A 9,870-nucleotide genomic window follows, 5' to 3' on the forward strand; every position below is an offset into this window, starting at 1 on the left:
AAAATTTGTATTATTTTATTAGCGCCATATGTACATTCATATGTATGTACGTAGTCTTGCGCACCATGAATGGTATAGCCCTAAACAAATTATACAAATTCCCTGAAGCTTTAGTTTGAAGTTTTGTACGTGCCAAAAATTCATATGAATTGAGACATATTTCAATAATGACTAGTGTTGTATGTATATATGTATGAATATATATATTAATATTAGGGTGGTCCTTAAAAAATCAAGTGAAGGATTTTTTAGGTATCATCTCCTCAATCGGTAATATAACTGTCACATATAGCACATATCATTTTTGGTCCCCATTGGAGACGGTTAAGGAGTGTCGCACTGGGGGCAAAGTACAGATTCCTCTAAAGAGACTCAAAAAATTTAAATTAATTGTTCTTTCTATCTAATACCCAAAATCGATACTACCATAGTCGAAGATATCACTTATAAATTTTAGCTCCGATTTGATTCGCTTGAGACGTCTTCGTCTTGTAATCTCATCTTTATTATATTTTTATTAATTTCAAATTAAAATAAAATCAAAAAAAATTATGCTCAATAATTGGGGGTGATGCACACTTCATTAAGCATTAAGATTCATAAATTGTTAAATGATATTATTTTTCAAAGAAAATAAAACAATTTCAAAAAAAAAAATTATCTTGGACTGCAGCTCTCTAGAGCCTAGTGAAAGCTTTGATCCCATCGAGAGTCTGGCTAGATTTCCGTAACTGAGATTTTCTGGACTGTGTCAAAACAGGTTTTGGCTTGGAAATCATTTCTACAGATATTCTATTCAGGCGCTTAATAGATTCTCTTACTCACCCAATTCAATGTCCTCACCCAATAGAATCTGAACAAGCCCTAGCATAAAAAAACAATTATCAGGATTAGCACTACCACGCAATATCTTTTACTTGGGTAACCAGATTAAGTACTAGGTGGTTTTCTCTAGTAGATAAATTTACGTTGCTAGCGTTAGGAAAGTATTTGCCATGCGACAGCCTTAAAGGGATAACCTTGACGGGCACCGGATAGGTTGTCCTGAAATAAATTTATGTTCTTAGAGCCTGGACTGGCTCCAGAATAACAGTTTGAGATAATCACTTTTGGTGTTGGGAAGATATTCTTAAATGAGATACTTTTTAGCAGTACCTGGACTACAGCGAGTCAAACTCTTATTTGGTCCATTAGACGGAAGCTGTCCAGAATCATTGGAGCAAGCGTTTTACCGTTGTGTCTAGCACCTCGATGGTTTTGCTTGTCGGAAACTAGACGGAAGAGAGAAAATCTTCTGACCAGCACTTGTCTAAAATAGAGATTAATTTCCAGCTGGGATGATATTTAGTGATAAGTTTTAACATTTTGCCGAAATTTCAAAAAAAATAAAAATTTATTTTTCATGTTCGAATTTAACCTTGAATAACTTATGGAGGACTGAATTTATTGAAAAATCCTAAAAGATTTTTTTTACATCCTTCAATTCCCTTCACAAATATAAGTATGTACATACATATATCGGTCATTCCGATAAGTTGACTTAAAAACGAGCTAAAAAATTTAAAATTTAAAAAACATGTCCTTATTATTTATATGGAAAATAGAAATTTGCGATGAGTGTCTTTTAAAAGTTTTCATGTTAAAGCCTGTGCTTTTGACACACATCTGGTTTCACTAATCCGATAATATTTTACAAGAAAATTAAAAAAAAGTTAAAAAATAGCACTTTTTTCAACCCGTGTAATATATATACATACATATTAGTCTATGTATATTCTCGTACATACAGTATCTGTCATATCTATAGCACGCCATTTCCAAGTGATATTGCGTGCCCCTTATGTTTATTTATTTATTTTTAAGAATTTTCAATTAAAATTTAGTTCATTCTCAGGCGAACCCCATACAGAAGTTCAACAATCTGTAGAAAACTACAAAAAAGTGTAACAAATTTTCACCTAAATTTGAAACTTTTTTCCCGGAAGTGTTAAAATTTTTTTGAGTACACAGTTTTTTAGCCCCTGCAATTTTAGTCTGATAATGTGCAAATTTCAAGTGGCTAGGAATTACCGTTAAATTTTTAGATTTTTTTTTTGTCGCATTGGCTTCCATATAATGAATAAACTCAATTTATTTGTATATGGAAGAAAACCGCAACACCTTTGGCGAAAAAAATTCTAAAAAATCAAGCCACTTGAAACTTGCACATTGTCAGACTAAAATTGATTGGGCTATAAAACTGTGTATTCAGAAAAATTCAAAGACTTCCGAGAAAAAAGTTTGAAATTTAGGTGAAAATTTGTTGCACTTTTTTGTAGTTTTCTACAAATTATTAAACTTGGGTTTATATGGGTTTTGTTAGAGAAAGAACAGTATTTTAATTGAAAATTCTTAAAAATAAGTAAATAAACATAAGTGGCACTCAATATCACTTTGAAATGACGTGCTATAGATATGACCGATACTGTATGTAGGTATTTATGCATTCACTAATGTATTTATCACCTTCATTTATATGTAGATTTTAGATAATTTAAAGTCGAGTATATGGCCAGCATTTTTAATATTTCCCTTACTTACATATTTGCCACGCTCAAGCCTAGCCTTAAAAAATTCTTGAATAGTGCCTACCTATTTACCAGTATAAACGTGCCTATAAAGAAAAAGAATTAACTCTTTTTGTTCATCTTCATTCAACCAAAATCATTTCACAGACAATTGCAGTCAGCATTAGAGCCTCATTGATTAGTGGAACCGGTTTTACAACACCGACTCAAGAAACAAGTATTCATAAAGCAATGGTTGCGTGTACATATGTACATACATAAATACAACTATACACACACACAAACAAATGTACAACGTACAAGCCCATAGATATAGATTCATATGCCGCCAGCAGACAGGCCTAAAAAACGAGTCTTCTTTCTTTCATTTTCGATATTCTTCTTCATACAAGTATGTATTGAGCTATCTTCAAATTGTTGCCAGCATACGAGTATGTACACATTTTTCCAAGCCGCACAGTTTTTGTTGTAAATAGGTACCTTTTCGGTTGCATTTTTTTTTTTACCTACATAGTTTGAATTTCTGCACTACGTTTTTTTTTTTCTTATCTGCCTTTTCAACTATCTTCGCGCAGTGCAAGCCCATGCTTCTTCCAAAGATTTGGACATACAAACATTCATGTAATCGCAGAAACACGAATACACCCACATATATGTACCTATACATATGCGCTCATACCCATACCCGATATGCATGCCTCAGTTGGTTGCACATTGAGCAACATTCTCGTAGGTTGACTGGCTCACTGGTTGGGTTGATGGCTGGTGGCTGGCTGTCCAATAACTCAGCACTCTGTGTGTGTTTATGCTTGGTGCACAAATGGTGCTATGTATGTACATACATATGTATGCCGGTTTGTATGTTAATCGTTAAATGACTGCAAGTATGTTAATCTTTTAATGGTTGTTTGTTTGTATTTGTGCATGTGAATGTACATACATAATTTTTATAGTATTTGTGGGTGTTTGTATTGTTGCAAAATATGCATTCTTCTGCCTGCGAGTTCGCATTCAAGGCGTTTGCAACAACTTTACTCACTTACAGGCGTACATATTTACATACAAACATACACTCTTCTTTGCTGCTTTGCCTTCCTTATTACATATGTAGTACTGCTGGAATTCTTGACTACTTTTCGCCATTTATTGTCTTTAACTGCATTTACATACGCTCATACATACATACATACATACATATACATACATATTATTATTAATGCATTCTATGCCACTCTTCAATTGTTTTGCGTGTCAGTGGCAACGCATATGGAATTTCAATATTTTTGCTTACAATTCCAAACATGTCATTCAACGTTTCCTTAGCACAATCGCGTATCTCTATAAGGGAAAACCAACAAATTATTAAAGCCACTTTAGCGCTGTCTAATGACCACTGATTCACCTAAGTATGTATGTACATGTATTTATATGTATAAATAAACACAAATGAAATTGGATATAAAAATGTTTAAGGGCCTCCACCACTCAGCACTTGTTCTAACAATTAAAGTTTGCTTTAAAGTTTACATATACAAATACATCAAGCTCCTGAGGTTTTTCGAACTGGAAAAGCCTAACAAGCAGCCGAAAAACTGCATACTCGGAAATTTTAAAAGACCCTCAAAGTTTAGCCTATTAACAAAAAAAAACAGTTTTTCATAGGTGGGAGCATCTACACAATATTTCTTTTTTATATGAAGGAAGGTACCCAACAACACCCTCAGCGAAAAAATTAGCAAAAATCAACGGTAATCTTTACGGGCTGGAAACTGGCATTCCATACTCAAAATTTGTCTAACAGCGAATTTCACGAAAGCAATTTATTTAAGTTTTTTTAATTTTTTATGGAAGTTGACAGAAAGTAAGAAATCATTTTCCATTTAAATTGCTGGTGAAACCGGCAGCAAGAAATTGATTTGAAAAATGGGAAAATTTCAAAGAAAATTTCTTTTATTTTTCAAAGTTTCTCTATGAAATTAAAAAAAAATTGATTATTGTGGTTTTTGCTGTTGAATTTCTTTATGAAAAAATAAGCAAAAATTTGGTTTAGTAGTAGTATAGTTATTCCTGGCACTCATGGCATATAAAAAAGCACACTGTATATAAAAATTTTCGATTTTTGTTTCAAGCCTTCTTAACTTTTTATAAATTTGGGTGTTAGGTATTACTGTTTTTAAGTTATTTAGAACAAGGACCGTAACGGTTACGATTTTTGTAGTAAAAACCATCATTTAACCGTTAAAATTTGATTTATATTTTTGCGATCAAATTTAACCGGTATTTTGTCATTTTAATTTTTTCTACCAAAAATAATGGCTTTTTTTATTTGAAATTTTTCAGTCGTGTTTTAACCGTAATTTCCAAATTTAGTTTTTTTAGAAAACGCAGTTTCCATCATAAAGGTTAAAAATGATCGGAAAAATATAAATTACGATGAAATTTGATCGAAAAACAAAAAATCAAACATGTAATTAAAAAAAAAAAATTTTAAATACAATTTTTTTTTCGGTGAATATTATAAAAAAAAACACCCCGCACTACCTACCCACCTGTAAAGTTATTTCTTTCCTTTTAATTAATATACGTTCTAGATATAAACCATATCGACATCTGCGCCACCTAGCGGAACAATTCACCTTTCATATTGCATTGTCATTGGGTTCTAAGCTAAGTCTAAAGTCTAAGTCTAGCTCATTGGGAAGTTGGTTGGAAGACTTGATTACACACAGGTGGAATTAGTAAAAGTTTGTAAAAATAACGATTTTGCAAAGATCTTAAATAAAAACCTAGGTATTTATCGGTTAATTTCGCCCTTGATTTATATTCCATAAAAACTGAAATCAAATTAGTTTGTCATTTTTTTGTTTGCATGAATTTTCAATCTTTATATACTTTTTTTTATAAATAAGATGGAATTCGTGAAACCAAAATTCAATTTCCTAGTGTTTGCAATCAAGTGTCGATAACAAAAATCACTTGAATCAGCTATTTCTCAAAATGTGTTTTTTTGTGTTCCCGTACTTCTGGACATTATTCCGTTTTTGAGAGAAAATTGTTTGCTNCTTCCATAAAAACTGAAATCAAATTGGTTTGTCATTTTTTTGTTTGCATGAATTTTCAATCTTTATATACTTTTTTTTTTATAAATAAGACGGAATTCGTGAAACCAAAATTCAATTTCCTAGTGTTTGCAATCAAGTGTCGATAACAAAAACCACTTGAATCAGCTATTTCTCAAATTCTGGGCAGAAAATGTGTTTTTTTGCGTTCCCGTACTTCTGGACATTATTCCGTTTTTGAGAGAAAATTGTTTGCTTATTCTCTAATTACCGGATCCGGTCCGGGTTGTACGGGAAAGAAAATATTAACTAGGAGTTTTGGAGGTATTGAGAGCGAAGACAAACACAAAAATACTTTGAAGGCGCAGCCAAGCCCGCCGGGATTTTCTAGTAATAAATAAATTTTTGGCCAAGTATGTATGAATGTATTTCGTGTATATATGGGTTATAAACTTTTAAAACGAAACTGACTGTAAGATATGAAGAAACTTTTAAATTCTACAGCGAATGTCCCCTAATCTGTGACTTAGATATAAAACCTAAGTAGTTTTCGTATAAGTAAATAGAAAAAGGTTACAACTACTACACCCCGTTTTAAAATATATAATAAACGCACCAAATGTTGACAAGGTTGAACAAATAATTTTTTTAAATTTAATTTTATTTGTTTTTTATAACTTTCGTAAAAAATTAAAGCCTATTAATTTCTTATAAAGATTTTGGGCATGCAATCTTTTGCCCTTTCAGTTTAATTAAAACGCAAGTTTGAAGTAGCTGAGGCTACTGTTGATGTTTGGCAATTTTTTTTTCTTTTTTGGTGACGGTGTGGCGCATTCTCTTCCAAACAAGATATAATAACTTTTTTATATGGAAGAAAATGCGCAACACATTAAAAAAAATCAGGAATTATCGGTAAGTTCAAATTATTTCGAACATGTACTTTATTAATTGAAATTGAACGGGATACAAAATTACTATAATTTACGCAGCTAAAAATTCAGAGACAGTTTTAAAAGAACAAAAATTTATGGAAAGTATTTTAACTAATATAAATTTATGACCCATTGTGAAATAGGCAAAAATAAATGTCTAATTCTTAAATGACCAAAAAATTATGTCCAGTGCTTACTTTGAAGCGTTCAATGTTTGATGTACATATGTATGAATTAAAATTTTAATCATTTAAAAAACAGGACATAAAATTTAAGTAATTTTAGACCAATTTTTGAGCGGCTGAAAAGCGTTCAGTTTTTGAAGNAACTTTTTTATATGGAAGAAAATGCGCAACACATTAAAAAAAAATCAGGAGTTATCGGTAAGTTCAAATTATTTCGAACATGTACTTTATAATTTACGCAGCTAAAAATTCAGAGACAGTTTTAAAATAACAAAAATTTATGGCAAGTATTTTAACTAATATAAATTTATGACCCATTGTGAAATAGGCAAAAATAAATGTCTAATTCTTAAATGACCAAAAAATTAGGTCCAGTGCTTACTTTGAAGCGTTTAATGTTTGATGTACATATGTATGAATTAAAATTTTAATCATTTAAAAAACAGGACATAAAATTTAAGTAATTTTAGACCAATTTTTGAGCGGCTGAAAAGCGTTCAGTTTTTGAAGGGATAACATTTATGTAAAAATTTTTATTGACCAACAATTTAAGGCAAATTTTTTGTTGAACAAATAATTCTTTCAGTATTTAAATTACCAAAAATGTATGTCCATTTCTTCAATAAACAAAGAATTATGTCTAATTTTTACTTTCAAGGGTTCAATTTTTGATAAAATTGTTTTGATAATTTAACAACTTGGCAAATATTTCTACATATGGCCGAATTTGAAATAGAAAACAATTTATGTCTAATTTTTTAATGGCTTAAAAGTATGTCCTGTTTTTTTTTCAAACGAAACATTTTTTTTATCATTTTTTTATATTTGACATCAAAACTGAACATAAATGCTTGGTAAGTTTATAAGCCCAACTTTTTGCGTTCAGATTTTAAATTGCTAAAAATGTATGGCCAATATTTGATTGATCAAAAATTTATGGTCAGTTTTTTTGAACAAGAATTTCTTTCTGGTTTTTAAATTACAAAAAACGTATGTATGCTTTTGAAGTTACCAAAAAGTTATGTCCATGTTTCACTTTCAAGTGATAAATTTTTGATACAAGTCAAAAGAAAAAGTATGCAGTTTTGATGAAATTTTTTTTTTTTTTTTACTTTTGAAATGGAAGTCTTTCTTCATGAAAGGCTTTATTTAAAGGTTTTTTTTAACATCTCGTTATTTAGTATTGCAAACCCTTATTTTAATCCTTTTGCTCTATATCGTTTTTTTTTTTGATTTTTAATGATTAAAAGTGAATGTTTTTTTTTTCAATATTTTTTATCCCCGCTTTGCGTACTTTATGTTGATGTCATCGAGAAACCTCGAATTTTCTTGGGTAGATTATAATTTTTGTTATTAAGATGATACCCGCTAGGGTCCACGAAAACAAAAACTTACAACACCTGATCAAAATGATTTAAAATGCAACTTTTTAAAATTCAATTTTCGCTTGTTAATTTTATTTTTTTTTTCGAAATTTATACTCCAAGTTACAGCGGCATTTGAGACGCTTAGTGCTATCGTGACAAAAATAAATAAATTTTTATATGAAAAAGTCATTACTAACATTAAAAAAAAATAATAATTTTTACCAAGTTTTTACAATAACCACGTCTTTTTGCTGTATAAACGAAATCCTCAGAAAAGCGAAGTCAAAGATAAATTTTAAATCCTACTTGATAAAATTGTTCTTAGTGACTGAAATTTTATATGAAAAGAATAGAAACATTTGCTGAAAGGTTTTTAAACGATCAGCAATTTCAGAAGTGTGGAAAAATTCAATTATTGTTCAACACTTTTTTGTATTCCCTCCGCAACCAACCCCATTTACAAGCAAATCACTATGGAGATTTCAAATTTTTATGGTCCAAAGAATTAGCTCACCCTCATATAAACACATTAAATACATATTTCTGTAATGACTTTATTGTTTAGCGGAATCAAGTTTTGTTGTTTTGTTTCTTTTATTCTCATTTCAAATTTTCATTTATGCGATGTGAATGCAACTAATGAACTGCATTCAAACATAACTGGATGTTCATACACATAGCTATTTTATACATGCATATGTATGTATGTATGTATGTAAGTATGTTAATTTGGAATACAAATGAAATTGCAATCGCACTGCAACACTTTTGTCACATAAACATTCAATCACTTTCAATCAATTTGTTTATTAAATTGCTTTCATTAACAAACATTCATGCAACTACATACATATGTATGTCGGTATGCAAATTATTTTTAGATCAGTGATTACTTAAATCTGTATGTATGCAGAAATGTTGATCTGATTAGCTCAATTACCATTTAAAAAAATCACGTTTCACTTTTCCCCTTTTTTCGCACTCGCGTTATTGTCGTATTTCCTAGCCGTACTGAACACAAAATTCACAATTAGATTTCGCCGAGAAATTTTCGAAAATAATAAGTTGCAAAATACCGCAAGCAAACAACTATCCACGAGCGCTGTTCGTTGTTGACTATTGGCAATAAAGTTTGGTCATCCGCAGCAGGCCAACAGACAGACTGCCGAGCAAGCGAACGTCGTAAACGCAACTCGCATCAATGTAGATATATTTGTGTGTATGTATTAATCAGAGGTCTGCATGAATACGTTGAGTTATGAAATCACTAGTACTGGAGCTGAGTGGTACTGGCTGATGAATTGGCGAACTGCGGTTTTCTGTAGTATCCAATTGGACCGGTGCATACTCCCTGGGGACGACATTTGGTCACCACAGACATCATCGACGATCCACTGTGTATATCTTGTTTGGAGGATGGGATGAGAATACTACAAAACATTTTATCTGCAGACGTCGGCCTTCGTCAGACCTAAAATGTACCATTTTTTAGGTCGGCTATATTGAGAATGGATGAGATACATTATCTTTCCCTCAAGAAACTGCTCAGATTCATGAAGGAGTCAGGTAAATTTGTAGAGGAGAAATGAATTCCCGCTCCACCTACATGTAGAGGAAATCTCACGAGTTGTTACAGTTTTCGACAAAAAGGTATTTTTTGTCGAAAACGGAGGCACTTTTATGTTAGATAATGTATTATCTTCAGTTTTGTGTAAAGAACAAGATTCCAACACGAAATTGTTTTTAATTTGTAAAGATAT

General features: G+C 31.1%; 1 protein-coding gene across 2 annotated transcripts in view; it reads right to left on the reverse strand.

Annotated features, from left to right (window-relative positions):
• LOC108362574 (uncharacterized) overlaps positions 1-9,238 on the reverse strand; it is an 81,880-nt gene extending 72,642 nt beyond the window's left edge. Inside the window, exon 1 of one of the 2 annotated variants that reach the window (XM_017615603.1) lies at positions 9,051-9,238. The gene's annotated coding sequence lies outside the window, so the exon portion shown is untranslated. Of the gene's footprint in view, positions 1-3,252; positions 3,456-9,050 lie in introns of those variants that run through there. The other variant, XM_017615604.1, reaches the window with a different exon arrangement.
• Between the last annotated feature and the right edge of the window lie 632 nt (positions 9,239-9,870).

This window comes from Rhagoletis zephyria, unplaced genomic scaffold (genome assembly GCF_001687245.7).
Source record: "Rhagoletis zephyria isolate East Lansing unplaced genomic scaffold, Rhagoletis_zephyria_1.1 Rzeph_scaffold_01039, whole genome shotgun sequence".
Lineage (NCBI taxonomy): Eukaryota > Metazoa > Arthropoda > Insecta > Diptera > Tephritidae > Rhagoletis > Rhagoletis zephyria.